A 22,726-nucleotide genomic window follows, 5' to 3' on the forward strand; every position below is an offset into this window, starting at 1 on the left:
GCCCTGCTTCATTCTTACTCCAAGGCCAAATTTGCCTGTTACTCCAGGTATTTCTTGCCTTCCTACTTTTGTATTCCAATCCCCTATAATGAAAAGGACATCTTTTTTGGGTGTTCGTTCTAGAAGGTCTTGTAGGTCTTCATAGAACCGTTCGACTTCTGCTTCTTCAGGATTACTGGTTGGGGCATAGACTTGGATTACTGTGATATTGAATGGTTTGCCTTGGAAATGAACAGAGATCTTTCTGTTGTTTATGAGATTGCATCCAAGTACTACATTTTGGACTCTTTCGTTGGCTGTGATGGCTACTCCATTTATTCTAAGGGATCCTTGCCCACAGTAGTAGATATAATTGTCATCTGAGTTAAATTCACCCATTCCAGGTGTTACAAGGTGTTTGCTTGTTAACTCCTTGTAACTCCTGACCTTTGCCTATGGAGAAGGTGTGATAGTTCTTTAGCAACTCACAGTTTGTTACCAGTTGAGGACTTTCTCCCACAAATCACATCTACAGTAAGGTATTAGCAGAGACATTACTTTGCCATCAAAGGTCCATCTAGTCAAAGCTATGGTTTTTCCAGTAGTCATGTATGGATTTGAGAGTTGGACTACAAAGGAATCTGAGTGCCAAAGAATTGATGCTTTTTAACTGTGGTGTTAGAGAAGAGTCTTGATAGTCCCTTGGACTGCAAGGAGATCCAAACAATCTATCCTAAAGAAAATCAGTCCTGAATGTTCATTGGAAGGACTGGTGCTGAAGCTGAAACTCCAATACTTTGGCCACCTGATGTGAAGAACTGACTCATTTTAAAAGACCCTGATGCTGGGTAAGATTGAAGTCCTGAGGAGAAGGGGATGACAGAGAATGAGATGATTAGATGGCATCACTGACTCAATGGACATGAGTCTGAGTAAGCTCTGGGAGTTGGTGATGGACAGGGAGGCTTGGCGTGCTGCAGTCCATGATATTGGGAAGAATCAGACACGACTGAATGATTGAACTGAACTGAACTGAACTGAACTGAACAGTATTAACAAATACCACTATTTCTGTGGAAACCTTAGACTGTGTGTTTAGCCACTTGAGTGGGACTGCTGCACCCAGAGTGGTATCTTGAAATAATTCAATTCAAGTTCATGAATAATATTTTACATTGTTATATATTCCTACATACTTTTTTAAAGACAATAATTCCAAGAGATACTAATAAGTGCCTCCAGAACCTAACTATGCCAGAAAAATTAGATTCTGTTGCCAAAATAATTGAGAAAATTCTATTTGTTTATTCCCTCATTCACCCATATATTTGTTTATTTTTACATCGGTATTCCAGGAACCTATAATATGCTAATTGCATTCTTAACATTCAAGAGGAGAGGATATACTACAGAATCAGGAATTTCCCACATATTTGACCAGTTTTTTTTTTAATAGAGTATGTTATAGCAAGCTTATTATGTGATACATGCAGAATTACACAATTTTGACAAAAACTAAAGAAAAAAAAATCTAGGCCTCATCTAATTCCTTACATCCTTTCATCTCAAATCCAATCCACCAGCAAAGTCTTTTTGTTCTACTTTCAAAATATATCCAATAGAAAATTGCTTAGCAATAAAAAAGAATGAAATAATGCTATTTGCAGCAACATGCATTGACCTGTAGACTATCACACTAAAGTGAAGTCAGAAAGAGAAAGACAAATATCATATGATATTGCTTATATGTGAAATCTGAGAAAAAATATAGAAATGAACTTACAAAGCAGAAATAGACCCACAGACAGAAAACAAACTAATGGTTACCAAAAAGGAAAGGGTGGGGGAGAGATAAATTAGGCATTTGGGGTTAATAGATACATACTACTATATATAAAACAAGTAACCAACAAGGACCTACTGTATAGCACAGTGAGTATACTCAATATTTTGGAATGATATATAGGGTAAAAGAATCTGAAAAAAGAATATATATAGATATGTATAGGTATAAAACTGAATCACTGTGCTGTACACCTGAAACTAACATGACATTGTAAGTCAACTATATACAATAAAAAATCCAGAATATGATGCTTTCTGATCACCTTCCTATACCCTGAACCCAGCTGTTTCTCTCTCTGTCTCCACCCTTCCTTTATGTTTCAACATACTACTTATGACATTATTTCCTTTGGCTATTTATCTCATTATTGCTTCTCTTCTCCTACTAGAATGTAACCTTCACGAGGGGTAGGGCTTTGTCCTGTTTCTTGCTGTATCTCTAGCATCTACAAGTGTGCCAGGATATAGTAGGTGACAAATAAATATTTGTGGATAAGTAGCTGACACTACAAATGCTCACAGTAAGAGGACATGTACATCACAGTATCTTGCAGGGAACATTGGTTAGTAGTTAGCCACACAGGAATTTCTTTCCTGGTTCTGCCATTTATTTGCTGTGAGACCTTGAACACGTTATCCAGTCACTCTGTGCTTCAGCTCTAGTATACATGCAAATAATGATCTGTATCCCTTAGATTTATTGTAATTCTTCAACAGTATGTTAAATTATATATTCTGTGGAATAAGGATCATATTAAATGTTAAAAGGTATTTAAAGTACCTAGTGCAAAATTGGGCTTCCTTGGTGGCTCAGATGGTAAAGAATCTGCCTGCAGTGCGGAAGACCTGGGTTCAATCCCTGGGTTGGGAAGATCTCCTGGAGAAGGAAATGGCAACTCACTGCAGTATTCTTTCCCAGAAAGTCCCATGGACAGAGGAGCCTGGCGGGCTATAGTCCATGGAGTCACAATGCATCAGACACAACTGATGACTAACACTTTCAGTGCAAAATTAGCATGATTCCTAGAAGAAGGCCCAGTAGAAGTTCTAAAAAACTGCTATAATGAACAAATCATCTTTCTGTCTCTTCTTTCTCCCTCTTCTCCCTTCAGTCCTCCCTTCCCTGAGCTATTCTTGTTCTATTTTCTGATCTGCAAGACGTATTTATGAAGTTGTGTTAGGGTGAGGTCTCTCAATATGGAAGACACTTTTTTCTGTTTGTGTAAATCAAACAGGCCTTAATCAGCTAGGTCATGCCAAGTGTTGTCTTTCTGTCAACACAACTAACAGTCTCAGATGGATAGTTACTAACAGAGAGAATAGGAATCTGGCAAGTATGATGTTATCTGTAAACTCCTCCTTTGGAATTGTGTTCAAAATCACATTCTGAGCTACATCAGATGATCGGTTCCATTATGTTCGAGTCACACTTCAGTTTTTGACCCAAATACTGTTAGCAGTTTGATCACTCACCCTGTTCATGAGATCTGACTCTGAATGAAGTTTTGCTGTTTCAAAAAACCAAATCTTCCCCTCAGAGGACCAAGATTTGCCATCAGCGAGGATGCTCATGACAGTGTCTCTCAGATTCTTCTTCTTTTTTTTTTTACTTATTCTTTTTTGAATTTTTAAAATAATTAATTTATTTATTTTAATTGGAAGCTAATTACTTTACAGTATTGTAGTGGTTTTGCCATACATTGACATGAATCAGCCATGGGTGTACATGTGTCCCCCATTCTGAACCCCCCTCCCACCTCCCTCCCCATCCCATCCCTCAGGGTCATCCCAGTGCACTGGCCCTGAGCACCCTGTCTCATGCATCGAACCTGGCGATCTATTTCACATAAGGTAATATACATGTTTCAATGCTATTCTCTCAAATCATCCCACCCTTGCCTTCTCCCACAGAGTCCAAAAGTCTGTTCTTTACATCTGTGTCTCTTTTGCTGTCTCTCATATAGGGTCATCTTTATCTAATCCCACTGGGTAATTCCAGAAATGTTTGTGTAGTAGCAACATTATTAAAATCAGTGGGTGACCACTTTGAAGAACAATGTTCATTTGATTGTCCCATTTCTGTTATGTTTGTGAACAAATTGGTCTGAAAAGGCCATAGTCACACCTTGGATATACTGTTATATCATAATACTCTCAAATCTATTTTTATTTTCCCAAGGCTCCTGTGGCTTTTCATTCACACACTAGCTTTATCTACATAACCAAAGCACTGGAATGAAAACCAACAGAAATGGTATTTTCAGCCATTTTGATAGACCTAGATCAATGGCTCCATTACTGTGATAGTAACCCTTATATAAGGAGATGACTTTTAAATTGCTTAATCTGTAGAATGGTTGATACCACTGCATGTAAACATAACATTGTCTTTGTAGAAATACTGCTTTTCTCCCAAATGTACCCAAGTCCTTTTTATCTGCTCATTCTGCTCCATTTTTTATTGTCATACACATTCTATTTCTCTTCTTTCCATCTTGTATTAAGTTCTAAGTCCATTATTTTCAGAAACATCTTGTATATTGTGTGGTAAGTAGGGTGGGCAGTGATCTCAAGTGAAGATATTTCTGTTACTGAGGAATGGTGGCTAGAAATAGGAGAAAAAAGAGAACATTTGACCATTTCTGCTCATCCTTTTTACTTGCTGCTGCTGCTAAGTCGCTTCAGTCGTGTCCGACTCTGTGTGACCCCATAGACGGTAGCCCACCAGGCTCTCCTGTCCCCGGGATTCTCCAGGCAAGAACACTGGAGTGGGTTGCCATTTCCTTCTCCAATGCATGAAAGTGAAAAGTGAAAGTGAAGTCGCTCAGTCGTGTCCGACCCTTAGCGACCCCATGGACTGCAGCCTACCAGGCTCCTCCGTCCATGGGAGTTTCCCGGCAAGAGTACTGGAGTGGGTTGCCATTTCCTTCTCCTTTTTACTTAGCAGAGGTTAATTTCTTGCTAAGTCTTTCTTCTTTTTTTGAGCTGAAGTAGAAAGTTCAAAGCAGAGCTATCTCTTTTACTCCAGAAACTTAAGCCCATATTTCTTTACCTCTATGCACAGTTTCCTGACTGTTTTTGCTCCAGAGTTTATCTTTGTTAAATACTGTAAGCAGAGACAGATTTACTTTGAAGCTTAAGCTATAGGCTTCTTTACTTGCATTAGCCCTTCCAAGATCCTGTACTTTTTTTTTAAATTGAAGTAGTTGGTTTACATGGAGAAGGCAATGGCACCCCACTCCAGTACTCTTGCCTGGAAAATCCCATGGACGGAGGAGTCTGGTAGGCTGCAGTCCATGGGATCGCTAAGAGTCTGACACGACTGAGCGACTTCACTTTCACTTTTCCCTTTCATGCACTGGAGAAGGAAATGGCAACCCACTCCAGTATTCTTGCCTGGAGAATCCCAGGGACGGCGGAGCCTGGTGGGCTGCCGTCTACGGGGTCGCACAGAGTCAGACACGACTGAAGCGACTTAGCAGCAGCAGCAGATGGTTTACAATGTTGTATTAGTTTCAGGTGTACAGCAAAATGATTCAGATATACAGCAAAATGATTCAGATACACATACATATCTTTTTTTCAGATTTTTTACTCTTACAGATTATAACAAAATATTGTGTTTATACTTTTAATTTTATATTATTTTCCTTAAAACAGTCCCCTCTCCAGCTGTGTGGATTTCCCAGGTGGCGCTAGTGGTAAAGAACCCACCTGCCAGTTCAGGAGACACAAGTTTGATCCCTGGGTCAGGACGATACCCTAGAGGAGGGCATGGCAACCCATTCCAGTAGTCTTGTCTGGAGAATTCCATGAACAGAGGAGCCTGGTGGGTTACAGTCCATAGGGTTGCAAAGAGTTGGATGTGACTGAAGCGACTTAGCATGCATGCTCCAGCTGTGTAGGGTTTAGGCTCTTAAAAAAAACAAAACAAAACTGAGTCTACCTTTCAAAATAAATGTCTCTTCTGTCTCTTCCTCTTAATCCTGTTTTTGTTTTTGTTTTTGAATTGAACCATAGTTGATTTACAGTTTTGTGTTAATTTCTGCTGTAAAGCAAAGTGATTCAGTTATATATGCATAAAAATATATAAATGTATATATAAAGTGCATATATATATTTTTAATAGTCTTTTACATTGTGGCTTATCAGAGGATATTATTTATTTCCTCTTGAAGATTTACTCCAACCGTTGCTTTGCTTCTGTGTCATTCCTCTGTCCTTGATCTCTGTTCAGTGCAAGTTGAAGGCCAAATCTCAACTGATATATGGGTTCTCCAAATATCTGTTTGACTCTGTTCAATCTCTTTTACTCTGCTCAATGTGATTAGTTCTAGAGAGCTGAGGACCATTTTAAGACACAGTGATCACTATGGTCCTGAGGAAATGTAGGCGGAGTCAGACTGGAGTTCTGCTAAGGCATGTACTAGTTTGACATGAATTAACAGTTCTGAACCTCAATTCCTCATCTGCCACATGGAAACAATAATATTTACTGTTCAGATGTGCTCTGAGGAGTAAACCAGAAAATCTAGGTGAAAGCATGATACAAAAGAGAACCTCGGTTAGGCAGGGAGGATATTTCTTGTCTGCATTTTTAGGGTTTTTGACCTACAAGAGGTAAAAAAAATGCTTGTCAGTAGTCTGAAAAGGCAAGTGAGCCTCCAGGCAAACACAGAGGGAAGAAACTGCTGCTTTGTTTGAGACTGGCAGCAAGAAAAGGCAGCAGCCACAGCTTCCTCGTGAGCCACCCATCTTCAAGCTCCAGAGTCTGTTGGACTCTGATAAGAGAGAGTGCATCCTTCCCATATCCAGTGTATTCAGTTTGTTTTCACTCCTTTCTTTTTGGCTTTCTGGGTTTACAGAATAAACATTTGGTCTTTAATGGGAGAATGAATCTTTGTTGGTGGTGGACTAGTGGTGTAGAATTTCATTTATTAAATGGATACTTTTCCAGTGTGATTTTACTTTTTTTAAAAAAAATATTTATTTGGCTGCTTAATTTATTTATTTGGGTCTTAGCTGTGGCTCACAGAATCTTTAGTTATAGCATGCAAGCTCTTAGTTGTGGCGTGTGGGATGTCGTTCCCTGATCAGGGATAGAACCCAGGCCCCCTTTATTGGGAGTGAGGAGTACGTAGCCACTGGACCACCAGGGAAGTACCTCAGGTGTACTTTTTAAATAATGCTTAACAAAATGCAGGGGCTTCCCTGATGGCTCACCAGTAAAAAAAAAAAAAAAAAATCAGCTTGCATTGTAGGCTACCTGGGTTTGATTCCTAGGTTGGGAAGATATCTTGGAGAAGGGCATGGCAACTCATTGAGGTATTCTTGCCTGGAGAATCCCATGAACAGAGGAGGACAGGCTACAGTCTATGGGGTCGCAAAAAGTCAGACATGACTGAGTGACTAAGGACGTACTAACAAAAGGCAGAGGAGAGCCAGGGAGGCTGCAGTAACCTATTGAGTTAGGATGCCTGGGTTCTTTCTACCTTTTCTGAGCACTTTTCTGTCAGAGTATTTGTTCATTTTGAAAAATCTTAGCAGCTTGGTTTATAAGCACATTTTGAATATTGGGATTTGGAAAGATTGTATAATTTGTGGGATTAAAATTAAGGAAATGAACCACCTGATTATGCCTAGTAGGTATTTAACCTTAGGTAATAGAGAACATTTATTGTATGTAATATTTGGTAGATATATTGTACCTGTGATCTTGTTGAGACTGTTTCATTCCCAAGTTATGTGGACATTTGTCTATTATACATTCTATGCAGAAAAATAATGGAAAATGCATCAGGCCAGAAGTGAGGTGTTCTAATCCTAGCTCTATAGCAGTCAAGCCTGTGGTTTCTGGATGAGTGACTTCATTTTGCACTGCTGGTGATACATCTGCAAAGCGTGATAGTAACTCTGTCTCTAGGTTGTGTTGCGAAGACACATGAGATCATATACATGCAAGTTTTATAAATTCCGAGGAAGATAGACCAGTAATAGTTGCTTCCCATATTAACACAAGTGATTTAAGCATAAGGCTGAGGCTTTTTGATATTGGAGAAAAAAAGAAAATGTAGAGAAATGGCAGGTTAGTGTGAACTCAAAACTCTGAATCAAGTGAGATCACCACTTATCTGAACATTGTTAATATAATTCTTTGTAGAAACACCTTTTCAAAATTATAATTTAATATTATACCTAGGTTTTATTGAGGATATATTTTTAAAATAGCCAGTGGAAAATTTTGCTGCAAGTATGTTGCCTCTTAGATCCAATAGTTCTTATAAAAAGAGCTTCATGAAAACCCCCTTTAATCATTTAGTTTCAGGCAAAAGCAAAAAAAAAATGTATATCCAGATGAATTGGTATTTTTAATCAAACAATAACCACAACATAATTAATTATATTTTGAATTTTGCCTTCACTATCAGGAAGCTCACAGTTAAATATATTGATGAATTTCAGTAATTAACCTCAGCATGTAGGTTTCTCACATAATTATCCTCTTTCCTCAACCTTAAAGCCTTTTTGTGTAGGTGCCATGCATAGTAAACTGATTCAAATATATTATTTTTGAAAATAGGCAGATGGTTAAATCATATTCTGTGTAAATCTGCTGGCTTATTTGTGACCACTTATTAGCAATGCCAGGGTATCTGGCTTGATTCCCATGTAGGCAATTGAATATTGCTCTGTTCAAAGACAACCTGCATTGATCCTAACCCTGAATGACTGATATGCAAACCTTTGGCTACAAGGAAAAAACAGGAAAAATGGGGACCAGTTAGAGGTAAGCCTTTACTAACACCATAAAATACCTAAAACCACGTGCTAGCAATGAGTATAGTATAACCAACCTTAGAGATGAACAATAGCAATATTTTGTTATTCAATCACATATGGCAGGATCATATTTTACTTTTTTCTTGAATAATACTCATGGAATATTAAGGTCTGAGATTCCATTTTCCTACTCCACCCTATCAAGCAATGGGAGTGGTAGAAGAGAAGTAAGTGTGTGCTATATTTAGGCAAGTGGACCAGAGACAGACTGTCTTATGGTCCCTCATGAACCAGAAGCACCAGAATATATTAATATACTACTTTGTGCCCAAATAAGTGATGATAGAGACATTGGTACATGCCCAGGGGTTTTCTGGGTAGCTCAGCAGCTGGTAAAGCTCCTGCAATGCAGGACACCCTGGTTTGATTCCTGGCTTGGGGAGATCCTCTGATGAAGGGGTGGGCTACCCACTTCTGTCTTCTTGGGCTTCCCTGGTGGCTCAGATGGTAAAGAATTTGCCTGCAATGCGGGAGACCTGGGTTTGATCCCTGGGTTGGCAAGATCCCGTGGAGGAGGGCATGGCAACCCACTCCAGTATTCTTGCCTGGAGAATCCCCATGGACAGAGGAGCCTGGTGGGCTACAGTCCATGGAGTTGCAGACTCGGACATGACTGAGTGACTAAGCACAGAATACATTGATGATTTCAAACGTAATTCTACTGGGCTGTGAGGGCAATGGGTTTTAAAATTCACTCAAGAAGGCTTTGAATTTCTTTTTTAGATGCAGGTCATTGAGCAGAAGCTTGGAAAAGAGGTTCTAATGAACCGTTGTTAGAGGTTGGCATTGAGCTCCATCTTGGACTAAATTTCCAAAATAACTGAACCTCTTCCTGAACAGGGAAGGGTTACTCCAGTGGGACAAGCGCTGGCTTCCAAAACAGAGGCACTTGTTTAGACCTGAAAATAGCATGCTCATTGGCAGTTACTTCAGGCATTGCAGCAAGGCTTATTGAACCACGTAGTGAGGCAAGGATGAGAAGAGGAATCTTTAACACAGTTACTAAGAGATTAAGTCAATGCAGGAATTCTTTTTTTTAACCATTGTATTTATTTTGTATTGGGATATAGCTGATTAACAATGTTGTGACAGTTTCAGGTGAACAGCAAAGGGACTCAGCCATAAATATAAATGTATCCATTCTCCCCCAAACTCCGCTCCCATCCAGGCTGCCACATAGCACTGAGCAGAGTTCCATGTGCTTATACAGTAGGTCATTGTTGGTTACCCATTTTAAATATAACAGTGTGTACTTGTCCATCCCAAACTCCCTAACTATCCCTTCTCCTGATCCCTCCCCCAGAAACCATAAGTTCATTCTCTAAGTCTGTGTGTCCCTTTCTGTTTTATAAGTTCATTTGTATCATTTCTTTTTAGATTCTACATATAAGGGATGTTATATGATATTATTCAGTCTTTTTAATGGCTGAGTAATATTCTACCCTTACAGCAGAAAGTGAGGAAGAAGTAAAGAGCCTCTTGATGAAAGTGAAAGAGGAGAGTGAAAAAGTTGGCTAAAAACTCATTCAGAAAACTAAGATCATGGCATCTGGTCCCATCAGTTCAGTTCAGTTCAGTCGCTCATTCGTGTCCGACTCTTTGTGACCCCATGAATTGCAGCACGCCAGGCCTCCCTGTCCATCACCAACTCCCGGAGTTTACCCAAACCCATGTCCATCGAGTTGGCGATGCCATCCAACCATCTCATCCTCTGTCGTCTCCTTTTCCTCCTGCCCTCAATCCTTCCCAGCATTCCAATGAGTCAACTCTTCACGTGAGGTGGCCAAAGTATTGGAGTTTCAGCTTCAACATCAGTCCTTCCAATGAACACTCAGGACTGATCTCCTTTAGGATGGACTGGTTGGATCTCCATGCAGTCCAAGGGACTATCAAGAGTCTTCTCCAACACCACAGTTCAAAAGCATCAATTCTTCGGCGCTCAGCTTTCTTCACCATCCAACTCTCACATCCATACATGACCACTGGAAAAGCCATAGCCTTGACTAGACAGACCTTTGTTGGAAAAGTAATGTCTCTGCTTTTAAATATGCTATCCAGGTTGGTCATAACCTTCCTTCCAAGGAGTAAGCGTCTTTTAAAAAATTTCAGTCCATGTTCGATGCATGAGACAAGGGCTCAGGGCCGGGGCAATGGGATGACCCAGAGGGATGGGATGGGGAGGGAGGTGGGTGGGGGGTCCAGGAAGGGGAACACATGTAAACCCATGGCTGATTCATGTCAATGTATGGCAAAAACTATTACAATATTGTAAAGTAATTAGCCCCCAACTAAAATAAATAAATTTATAAAATTAAAAAAAAAAAAATTTCATGGCTGCAATCACCATCAGCAGTGATTTTGGAGCCCCCAAAAATAAAGTCTGGTACTGTTTCCACTGTTTCCCCATCTATTTCCCATGAAGTGATGGGACTGGATGCCATGATCTTAGTTTTCTGAACGTTGAGCTTTGAGTCAACTTTTTCACTCTCTTCTTTCACTTTCATCAAGAGGCTCTTTAGTTCTTCACTTTTTGCCATAAGGGTGGTGTCATCTGCATATCTGAGGTTATTGATATTTCTCCCGGCAATCTTGATTCCAGCTTGTGTTTCTTCCAGTCCAGCGTTTCTCATGATGTACTCTGCGTATAAGTTAAATAATCAGGGTGACAATATACAGCCTTGACGTACTCCTTTTCCTATTTGGAACCAGTCTGTTGTTCCATGTCCAGTTCTAATTGTTGCTTCCTGACCTACGTACAGGTTTCTCAAGAGACAGGTTAGATGATCTGGTATTCCCATCTCTTTCAGAATTTTCCACAGTTTCATGGCAAATAGATGGGGAACAGTGGAAACAGTGACAGACTTTATTTTTTGGGCTCCAAAATAACTGCAGATGGTGCCTGCAGCCATGAAATTAAAAGACACTTGCTCTTTGGAAGAAAGTTATGACCAACCTAGACAGCATATTAAAAAGCAGAGACATTACTTTGCAACAAAGGTCTGTCTAGTCAAAGCTATGGTTTTTCCAGTAGTCATGTATGGATGTGAGAGTTGGACTATAAAGAAGGCTGAGTGCCTAAGAATTGATGCTTTTGAACTGTGGTGTTGGAGAAGACTCTTGAGAGTCTGTTGGACTGCAAGAAAATCCAACCAGTCCTTCCTAAAGTAAATCAGTCCTGAATATTCTTTGGAAGGACTGATGCTGAAGCTGAAACTCCAATACTTTGGCCACCTGATGCAAAGAACTGACTCATTTGAAAAGAGCCTGATGCTAGGAAAGATTGAAGGCGGGAGGAGAAGGGGACGACAGAGGATGAGATGGTTGGATGGCATCACTGACTCAATGGACATGAGTTTGAGTAAACTCTGGGAGTTGGTAATGGACAGGGAGGCCTGGCGTGCTGCAGTCCATGGGGTCGCAAAGAGTTGGACATGACTGAGCTACTGAACTGAACTGAATATTCCATTGTATTTACGTACCACATCTTCTCTACCCATTCATCTGTTGATGAACATTTATTTTGCTTCCATGTCTTGGCTATTGTAAACAGTGCTTCAGTGAACATTGGGGTGCACATACCCTTTCAGATGATGTTTTTCTGGATATATGCCTAGGATTGGGTTTTAAGGGCCATATGGTAGTTCTATTTTTATTTTTTGAAGGAACATCTATACTGTTCTCCATAGTGAGTGTACAAATTTACATTCCCACCGAGAGTGTAGGAGGATTCCCTTATCTCCACTCCCTCTCCAGCATTCACTGTTTGTGGATTTTTTGATGATAGCCATTCTGGCTCGTGTGAGGTGTTGTTTCATTGTAGTTTTGATTTGCACTTCTCTAATAAATTAGCAAGGGCTTCCCAGGTGTCCCAGTGGTAAAAGAATCCACCTGCAATGCAAGAGTGCAGGAGACAGAGGTTTGATCCCTGGGTCAGGAAGATCCCCTGAAATAAAAAATTGCAACCCACTCCAGTATTCTTGCCTGGGAAATCCCATGGACAGAGGAGCCTGGTGAGCTACGGTCCATGGGGTCGCAAAAGATTCAGACACGACTTAGTGACTAAACAACAATAATTAGCAATGTTGAACATTTTTTCATTTGTCTCTTGACTATCTTTTTTTTTTTTTTTGTCATTCCCACATTTCTAGGATGACTAAAGTAAACCCATAGCTGGTAAGAAGAAACTGGAGGATAACCAGTCATCTCCCAAGAATCTAAGCCTCATCTGCCAATGATTTCCCTTCTTGAAACAGACTGCCAGGGCCAAGAGACTAGACAATACTTCTGAGAAAGAATAAGGCATGGTGGGAGATTCAAGGTGAGGAACCAGCCCACACAACCTACAGCTTTTTTTAAAATTAATTTATTTTTCATTGAAAGATAGTTGCTTTAAAGAATTTTGCTGTTTTCTGTCAAACCTCAACATGAGTCAGCCATAGGTATACATCCCCTCTCTTTTGAAACCCCCTCCCATCTCCCTCCCCACCCCATCCCTCTAGGTTGATACAGAACTCCTTTCTGAATTTCCTGAGCCATACAACAAATTCTCGTTGGCTATCTATTTTACATAAGGTAATGTAAGTTTCCACGTAACTCTTTCCATACATCTCACCCTCTCCTCCCCTCTCCCCATGTCCATAAGTCTGTTCTCCTATGTCTTTTTCTCCACTGTTGCCCTGTAAGTAAATTCTTCAGTACTATTTTTCTAGATTCCATATATATTAGAATACGGTTTTTATCTTTCTCTTTCTGACTCACTTCACTCTGTATAATAGGTTCTAGGTTCATCCACCTCATTAGAACACACTCAGATGTGTTCCTTTTTATGGCTGAGTAATATTCCTTTCATGGGTTTGGGTAGACTCTGGGAGTTGGTGATGGACAAGGAGGCCTGGCGTGCTGCAATTCATGGGGTCGCAAAGAGTCGGACATGACTGAGCAACTGAACTGAACTGAATATTCCTTTGTGTATACATACCACAACTTCTTTATCCATTCATCTGTCAATGGACATCTAGGTTGCTTCCATGTTCTAGCTATTGTAAATAGTGCTGCAGTGAACAATGGGATACATGTGTCTGTTTCAATTTTGGTTTCCTCAGGGTATATGTCTAGGAGTGGGATTGCTGGGTCATATGGTGGTTTTACTCCTAGCTTTTAAGGAATCTTCATACTGTCTTCCATAGTGGCTGTATCAATTTACATTCCCACCAATAGTGCAAGAGCATTCCCTTTTCTCCACACCCTCTCCAGCATTTATTGTTTGTAGACTTTTTGATGACATTCTGACTGGTGTGAGGTGATATCTCATTGTAGTTTTGATTTGCATTTCTTTAATAATGAGTGATGTTGAGCATCATTTCATGTGTTTGTTAGCCATCTGTATGTCTTCTTTGGAGAAATGTCTGTTTAGGTCTTTTTCCCACTTTTTGATTGGGTTGTTTGTTTTTCTGATATTGAGTTGTATGAGCTGCTTGTATATTTTGGAAATTAATCCTTTGTCCATTGTTTCATTTGCTATTATTTTATCCCATTCTGAGGGTTGTCTTTTCATCTTCCTTATAGTTTCCTTTGCTGTTCAAAAGCTTTTAAATTTAATCAGGTCTCACTTGTTTACTTTTGTTTTTATTTCCATTACTCTAGGAGGTGGGTCATAGAGGATCTTGCTTTGATTTATGTCATCCAATGTCCTGCCTATGTTTTCCTCTAAGAGTTTTATGGTTTCTGGTCTTACATTTAAGTCTTTAATCCTTGTTGAGTTTCTCTTTGTGTATGGTGTTAGGAAGTGTTCTAATTTCATTCTTTTACGTGTAGCTGTCCAGTTTCCCAGCACCATTTATTGAAGAGGCTGTCTTTGCCCCATTGCATCTTCGTGCCTCCTTTGTCAAAAATAAGATGCCCATAGGTGCATGGGTTTATCTCTGGGCTTTCTATCTTGTTCCATTGGTCTATATTTCTGCTTTTGTGCCAGTACCATACTGTCTTGATGACTGTAGCTTTGTAGTATAACCTGAAGTCAGGAAGCTTGATTTCTCCAGCTCCATTCTTCTTTCTCAAGACTACTTTGGCTCTTCGGGGTCTTTTGTGTTTCCATATGAATTGTGAAATTTTTTGTTCTAGTTCTATGAAAAATGCCATTGGTAATTTGATAGGGATTGCATTAAATCTGTAGATTGCATTTAGTAGTATAGTCATTTTCAAAATATTGATTCTTCCTACCCAGGAACATGGGATATCTCTCCATCTGTTTATATCATCTTTGATTTCTTTCATTAGTGTCTTATAATTTTCTGTGTATAGTTCTTTTGTCTCCTTAGGTAAGTTTATTCCTAGATATTTAATTCTTTTTGTTGCAATGGTGAATGGGATTGATTCCTTAATTGCTCTGTCTGATTTTTCCAACCTACACCTTTTAAGCTAAGTTGCTTACTCTTGCTCTTTTTGAGTAAGATATATCACAGCTGTATTCTGACTGTGAAAGAGGATTAAACTCCCAGAGTAGGAGTGGAAGGAGATCCAGTGTTGAGAGGGAAAACACTGGGAAATAATGGCATTCTGTAGAAAGAAATTCGGGACAGAGACTCAGTTTCCTCCTTCTTTGGGTACTGGTTGCATGTGTGTGTCCACACATAGGCATCTAGATGAAAGGTAAGCTTTCTTCATGGAGGTGCAAATATTTACTGGAGAGAACAACGAATAAAGGTAATATTTTTAAATATCAACCAGGAAGGTTTATTCCCTGTCATGTTTCCTTGTCCTTATGACCCTTTCTCTTCATCACTAACCCCTTAAAAGTTACTATGAGCGTAGAAAATAGAGTGAAATAGACAACACTAGGGATTGGAGCATGACATCCTGCTCCTAAGAGGAGGCAAGATTTCATTGAGGTGGAGGAGAAAAATGAAAAGGAAAGCCTTTAAAGAGTCTGCAGGTGGAGATTTAGGTCCACTACACAGTCATATAGTTATGCAAATGCACACAGTTCATGTATGTCACAATTTTAGCATTGATTTTTCATTTAGTAATGATTTAAATTAAGACCCATTTGCCTTGAAACTTCAACTTCCTGATATTTACTAACTCTTTAAATAGAGTAAAAATATGGGAACAATTTCAAGGGTTGCCAGAGAGAAGAAACCAGAAAATAGAATATAGAGTTTCAATAAAATAAAATTAATAAGACTGAGTATATTTTAAGTATTTACATATACTAGTTTCTATGAGAAAGAAAAAATGTCATATATAGAGTCTATCTTCATGGAACATATAATTTTATTCGGGATATAAAACTGAGTATATGTAACATTACTAAATCATATGTGGCTCCATATAATCTGGTGGCAGCATAATTCAAACAATGTTCTAAATTCTCTAGGAGACTAAAACAAGTATGAATCAGTGTTAATAAGCATGATTATAATTGCTTAACATTTCATGGTCTTTGGAATCAAATACTTCTGTATTACTCTCAACTCTGCTACTGACTATTTGTTGTTGTTGTTGAGTCGCTTAGTCATGTCCCACTTTTTGCCACCTCGTGGAATGCAGCATGCCAGGCCTCCCTGTCCTTCACCATCTCCCAGGGCTTGCTCAAACTCAAGTCCATCCATTCAGTGATGCCATCCAACCATCTCATTCTCTGTAGTCCCCTTCTCCTCCTGCCTTCATTCTTTCCCAGCATCAGGGTCTTTCCCAAGGAGTCCATTCTTCACATCAGGTGGCCAAAGTATTGGAGTTTCAGTTTCAACATCAGTCCTTCCAATGAACACTCAGGACTGATCTCCTTTAGGATGGACTGGTTGAATCTCCTTGCAGTCCAAGGGACTGTCAAGAGTCTTCTCTAATACCACAGTTGAAAAACATCAATTCTTTGGTGCTCAGCCTTCTTTAGTTTGTAGGCTTGCTAAATAATCCCATGGGACCTCATTTTTATCATTTGTAAGATAAAGATTGTAATAGTTCCTACTTCATTGAGTTGTGAGAATTTAATGATGCATGTTAAACACCAAGCATAGCCATTGGCACATAGCTATGTTCATTAAATATAGATATGAAGGAGAAGTTAGCATATGAGACAGTTTTGAAAGGCTTTGGTGGGTAAAAAGGATTGAATAAGGCATCCCATATCTAGAGGATGCATGAGCTATGTCATAGAAGTAAGAGTGGCTTGTTTAAGGAGAAATGACATGAATCTGGCAGAACTAGAACATTCTCTCAGGAGAATTAGATTTCAAAAGCCATCACAATATTGTAAAGTAATTATCCTCCAATTAAAATAAATAAATACATTAAAAAATGTATGTTGAGATGGTAGTAGTCACAGAAAGAGACTACAGTGAGATTCCCTGAGATTTTAGGAAAAAGATCAGGAAAAGCTTACCTTGTGAGAATGAAATGAATTCAAATCAGCATATACTGATGAGATTATTTATAGACTTGATCTACAGACACCATCTGTTTGCTAAAGAGTCTTAGAAAATAGAGTAGTCTAATCAATGGCTCCCCAGTTTCTCACCGTCTAATGCCTAATCAAGATGATCAGAGTATATCTTTAGATTGAATTTGTAACTAAAGAAAACTGCACCCTAATTAACTATATTGTTTTCTTTATGAAAGAACAGAGGTGTTGCGTTCTGCATGAGGTCCCTCCAAAACTCTTGAAAAATAGTGAGAAGCCATAGAAAGTTTGAATGGAACTATATCATAATCAAATCACTGTTTTGGAAGCTAAATGGAAGTAGTGGAAGTAGTAGGAAGAATAGACTGGAAAAATAAAAATTGGAGTAAGGGAGGCAGATTAGAAGGCAATATTCGTAATATTCATGATAAATGACTCAATTTGCAAATACACTTTGACATATACTTTGTTTGGAAAAGTACAGTAAAATGTAACAAGTTTAATGACCAATTAAGAATTTTAGTAAATCTATAGATCTCAGTTAGGTTCAGTTCAGTTCACTTGCTCAGGCGTGTCCGAATCCAACCCCATGTATTGCAGCACGCCAGGCTTCCCTGCCCATCACCAACTCCCGGAGCTTGCTCAAACCCATGTCCATCAGTCGGTGATGCCATCCAACCATCTCATCCTCTGTCATCCCCATCTCCTCCTGCCTTCAGTCATTCCCAGCATCAGGGACTTTTCAAATGAGTCAGTTCTTCACATCAGGTGGCCAAAGTATTGGAGTTTCAGCTTCATCATCAGTCCTTCCAATGAAATTCAGGACTAATTTCCTTTAGGATGGACTAGTTTGATCTTGCAGTCCAAGGAGCTCTCAAGAGTTTTCTCCAACACCACAGTGCAAAAGGATCAATTCTTTGGCACTCAACTTTCTTTATACTCCAACTCTCACATCCATGCATGACTGCTGGAAAAATCTGTAAGATTTGAATAAACGGACCTTTATCAGCAAGGTAATGTCTCTGCTTTTTAATATACCATCTAGGTTTGTCTTAGCTTTTCTTTTAAGGAGCAAGTGTCTTTTAATTTCATGGCTGCAGTCAACATCTGAGGTGATTTTGGAGCCCAAGAAAATAAAGTCTGTCACTGTTTCCGTTGCTTACCCATCAATTTGCCATGAAGTGATGGGACCAGATGCCATGATCTTAGTTTTTTGAATGTTGAGTTTTAAGCCAGCCTTTTCACTTTCCTCTTTCACTTACATTAAGAGGCTCTTTTGTTCCTTTTCACTTACTGCCATAGGGGTGGTGTCATCTGCATATCTGAGGTTATTGATATTTCTCCCAGCAATCTTGATTCTAGCTTGTGCTTCATCCAGCTGGGCATTTCACATGGTGTACTCTACAAATAAGTTAATTAAGCAGGGTGACAATAAACAGCCTTGTCGCACTTCTTTCCCAATTTGGAACAAGTTCTTTGTTCTATGTCTGGTTCTAACTGTTGCTTCTTGACCGGCATACAGATTTCTCAGGAGGCAAATAAGGTGGTCTGGTATTCCCATCTCTTGAAAAATTTTCCACAGTTTGTTGTGATCCACACAGCCAAAGGCTTTGGCGTAATCAATAAAGTAGAAGTAGATGTTTTTTTCTGGTATTCTCTTACTTTTTCAATGATCCAACAGATTTGGCAATTTGATCTCTGGTTCCTCTGCCTTTTCTAAATCCAGCTTGAACATCTGGAATTTCGTGGTTCACGTACTGTTGAAGCCTGGCTTGGAGAATTTTGAAGCTTACTTTGCTAGTGTGTGAGATAAGTGCAATCGTGCAATAGTCTGAAGAATCTTTGTCATTGCCTTTCTTTGGAATTGGAATGAAAATGGACTTTTTCCAGGCCTGTGGCCACTGCTGAGTTTTCCAAATTTGCTGGCATATTGAGTGAAGCACTTTCACAGCATCATCTTTTAGGATTTGAAATAGCTCAACTGGAATTCCATCACCTCCACTAACTTTGTTTATAGTGATACTTCCTAAGGCCCGCTTGACTTCTCATTCCAGGATGTCTGGCTCCAGGTGAGTGATCACAGCATCATGATTAACCTGGTCACGAAGATCTTTTTTGTACAGTTCTTGTGTGTATTCTTGCCACCTCTTCTTAATATCTTCTGCTTCTGTCAGGTCCATACCATTTCTGTCCTTTATCGAGCCCACCATTGCATGAAATGTTCCCTTGGTATCTCTAATTTTCTTGAATAGATCTCTAGTCTTTCTCAGTCTATTGTTTTCCTCTATTTCTTTGCATTGATCACTGAGGAAGGCTTTCTTATCTCTCCTTGCTATTCTTTGGAACTCTGCATTCGTATGAGCATATCTTTCCTATTCTCCTTTGTCTTTAGCTTCTCTTCTTTTCTCAACTATATGTAAGGCCTCCTCAGACAATAATTGTGCCTTTTGCATTTCTTTTTCTTGGGTATGGTATGATCACTGCCTCCTGTACAATGTCACGAACCTTCTTCACAATTCTTCAGGCACTCTATCAGATCTAATCCCTTGAATCTATCTGTCACTTACACTGTATAATTGTAAGGGATTTCATTTATGTCATACCTGAATGTTTTAGTGGGTTTCCCTACCTTCTTCAATTTAAGTCTGAATTTGGCAATAAGGAGTTCATGATCTGAGCCACAGTCAGCTCCCGGTCTTATTTTTTCTGATTCTATAGAGCTTCTCCATCTTTGGCTACAAAGAATATAATCAATGTGATTTCGGTATTGACCATCTGGTGATGTCCATATGGAGTCATTTCTTGTGTTGTTGGAAGAGGGTGTTTGCTATGACTAGTTCGTTCTCTTGGGAAAGCTCTGTTAGCCTTTGCCCTGCTTCATTCTGTGTACTCCAGTGCCAAATTTGCCTGTTATTCCAGGTGTTTCTTTTTGCATTCTAGTTCCCTATGATGAAATGGACAACTTTTTGAGGTGTTAGTTTCAGAAGGTCTTGTAGGTCTTCATAGAACTGTTCAACTTTAGCTTCTTCAGCATTACTTGTTGGAGCAAAGACTTGGATTACTGTGATATTGAATGGTTTGCCTTGTAAACGAACAGAGATCATTCTGTCATTTTTGAGATTGTATCCCAGTACTGCATTTCGAACTCTTTTGTTGACTATGATGGCTACTGCATTTCTTCTAAGGGATTCTTGCCCACAGTAGTAGATATATTGGTCATCTGAATTAAATTCACCCGTTCTACTCCATTACAGTTCACTAATTCCTGAAATGTCAATGTTCACTCTTGCCATCTCCTGTTTGACCACTTCTAATTTATCTTGATTCATGGACTTAACATTCCAGGTTCCTATGCAATATTGTTCTTTATAGCATCGGAGTTTACTTCCATCATCAGTCACATCCACAACTGGGTGTTGTTTTTGCTTTGGCTCTGTCTCTTCCTTCTTTCTGGAGTTATTTTTCCATTGGTCTCCAGTAGCATATTGGACACCACTGACTTGGGGAGTCCATCTTTCAGTGTCATTATCTTTTTGCCTTTTCATACTGTTCATGGGGTTCTCAAGGCAAGAATACTGAAGTGGTTTGCCATTCGCTTCTCCAGTGGACCACGTTTTGTTAGAATTCTCCACCATGGCCCGTCAGTCTTTGGTGCCCCTACATGGCATGGCTCATAGTTTCATTGATTTAGACAGGGCTGTGGTCCACATGATCAGTTTGATTAGTTTTCTGTGATTGTGATTTTCATTCTATCTGCCTGTTGATAGATGAGGATAAGCAGCTTATGGAAGCTTCCTGTTGGGAGAGACTGACTGTGGGGGAAACTGGGTCTTGTTCTGATGGGCAGGGCCATGCTCAGTAAATAGTTAATCCTATATTCTGTTAATGGGCAGAGCTGTGTTCCCGCCCTGTTGTTTGATCTACGGTGGAGGTAATAAAAATAATTACCTTCAAAAGAAAGAGACCTTCAAAAGGTCCTTTCTGCCGAAAGCCCACCAATTTATTTTTCATTTTTGTTTTGTGAAATAAAGTATGTTCAATTGAGAAATAATTCTAAAATCAATAGCCAGGTACCCACCCTTCAGTTTAAGACCTAGACTGTTAGTAGAACCTTAGAATCCCCTTTAGTGCTCTCTGCCCCAATTATACCCATCCCCTGGAGGTAACTACTGCCCTCATTAATGCAAATTCTCTTGATCAGAATTATTGAGTATAACTTTTGTATGTCTGCATAAACAATATGTTACTTGTCCTATTTCAGTACTTTATATATATTTAACTGTCGACTAAAAAAAGATGTACAACTTCAGAGTTGTGAGTTAAGTTTTATTTGGGGCAAAATGAGGACTGCAGCCTGAGAGGCAGCATCTCAGATAGCTCTGAGAGAGTGCTCCAAAGCAGCAGTGGGGGAAACAGGAAGATCCCCTGGAGAAGGAAATGGCAACCCACTCCAGTACTCTTGCCTGGAAAATTCCATGGATGAAGGAGCCTAGTGGCTACATTCCATGGGTCGCAAAGAGTTGGATGCGACTGAGCAACTTCACTTTCACTTTCACTGCTTCAGGTCCTTCTCACTATGTTCCTCCCACCAGATTAGTCAAGATAGGTCATCAACCCTTTGACACTATCCTTGGAAACTTTTGACCTTTCTCTGTGGAGCAATGTTAGTTCTCATGTTATTTCCCTAGGCGATAGTTACTCAAAGTGTATTCTACTGATAATAACTTCTAAATCTCTTAGGATGCTTGTTAAGCATGCAGGTTCTCAGGTCGTACCCAGACAGGCTGATCTCTAAGGGGTGCTTTCTAAGAATCCACATTTAAAAACAAGTGAACCAGGTGAGTCTTTTGTACAGAGACAGCTTCCTGGAAGTGTGACCTGTGTAATTTCACTGGGCCTCGCACTCAGAAGGGTCCTACAGTTGATTTAATGCTTTGCTGTTGGTCTCTTGAGATTGTTAATCATTCTGAACAAGCTGCCCAGTTTTTCATTTTGCATGGGGCTCCACAAATTCTTTAGTCAGTTCCACTTACAAAAAGTGCTAAAGTTTGAGAACTACAGGCACAGTTCCGTCCTTAACATACTCCCAACTTCCTTCTCATTCTCAGTGGCCTTTGTCATAGTTGGCCTAGCATGAATTTTACAAAACTGGTAGAGATTATAGCATTAGGTAATTGGAAATGTTGATATGGTTTTTGGTAGAAATCTAAATGACAAGAAGTATGTGTTTTTTGAAAAGTTTCAAAGCATAGTACATTGTGGTTTGTAGAAAATAAAGAATACAGGTGTAAGCTTTTATATATAGAATGAGTAATCAACAAGGACCTACTGTATGGCACAGAGAACAATATTCCATATCCTGAGATAAACCATAATGGAAAACAATGTAAAAATTTATATAGGTATAACTGAATCACTTTGCTGTGTAGCAGAAATTAGCACAACTTCAATAAAAGTTATTAAAACTAAAAAGAATAGACGGGAGGTTGGGAGGCAATTTAGGAGTCATTTGTAATAAATTATGGACTTCCCTGGTGGCTCAGATGGTAAAGCGTCTGCCTACAATGTGGGAGACCCACACTTCAGGTAATAAATTATACCTGAATGAGAATTTGAAAAACAAAGGTAGTTGGAATGGAAAGGAAGTAATGAGTGCCAAAACCA

At 39.4% G+C, this 22,726-nt stretch overlaps 1 long non-coding RNA gene across 1 annotated transcript in view; it reads left to right on the forward strand.

Annotated features, from left to right (window-relative positions):
• Positions 1-22,726, forward strand: part of LOC145536287 (uncharacterized) — a 227,303-nt gene that overhangs the window by 162,310 nt on the left and 42,267 nt on the right. Inside the window, exon 2 of the long non-coding RNA XR_014075738.1 lies at positions 12,813-12,982. This is a non-coding gene — a long non-coding RNA (uncharacterized LOC145536287). The remainder of the gene's footprint in view (positions 1-12,812; positions 12,983-22,726) is intronic.

This window comes from Giraffa tippelskirchi, chromosome X, assembly GCF_054371585.1.
Source record: "Giraffa tippelskirchi isolate mGirTip1 chromosome X, T2T-mGirTip1v1.2.pri, whole genome shotgun sequence".
NCBI classification, from domain to species: Eukaryota; Metazoa; Chordata; class Mammalia; order Artiodactyla; family Giraffidae; genus Giraffa; species Giraffa tippelskirchi.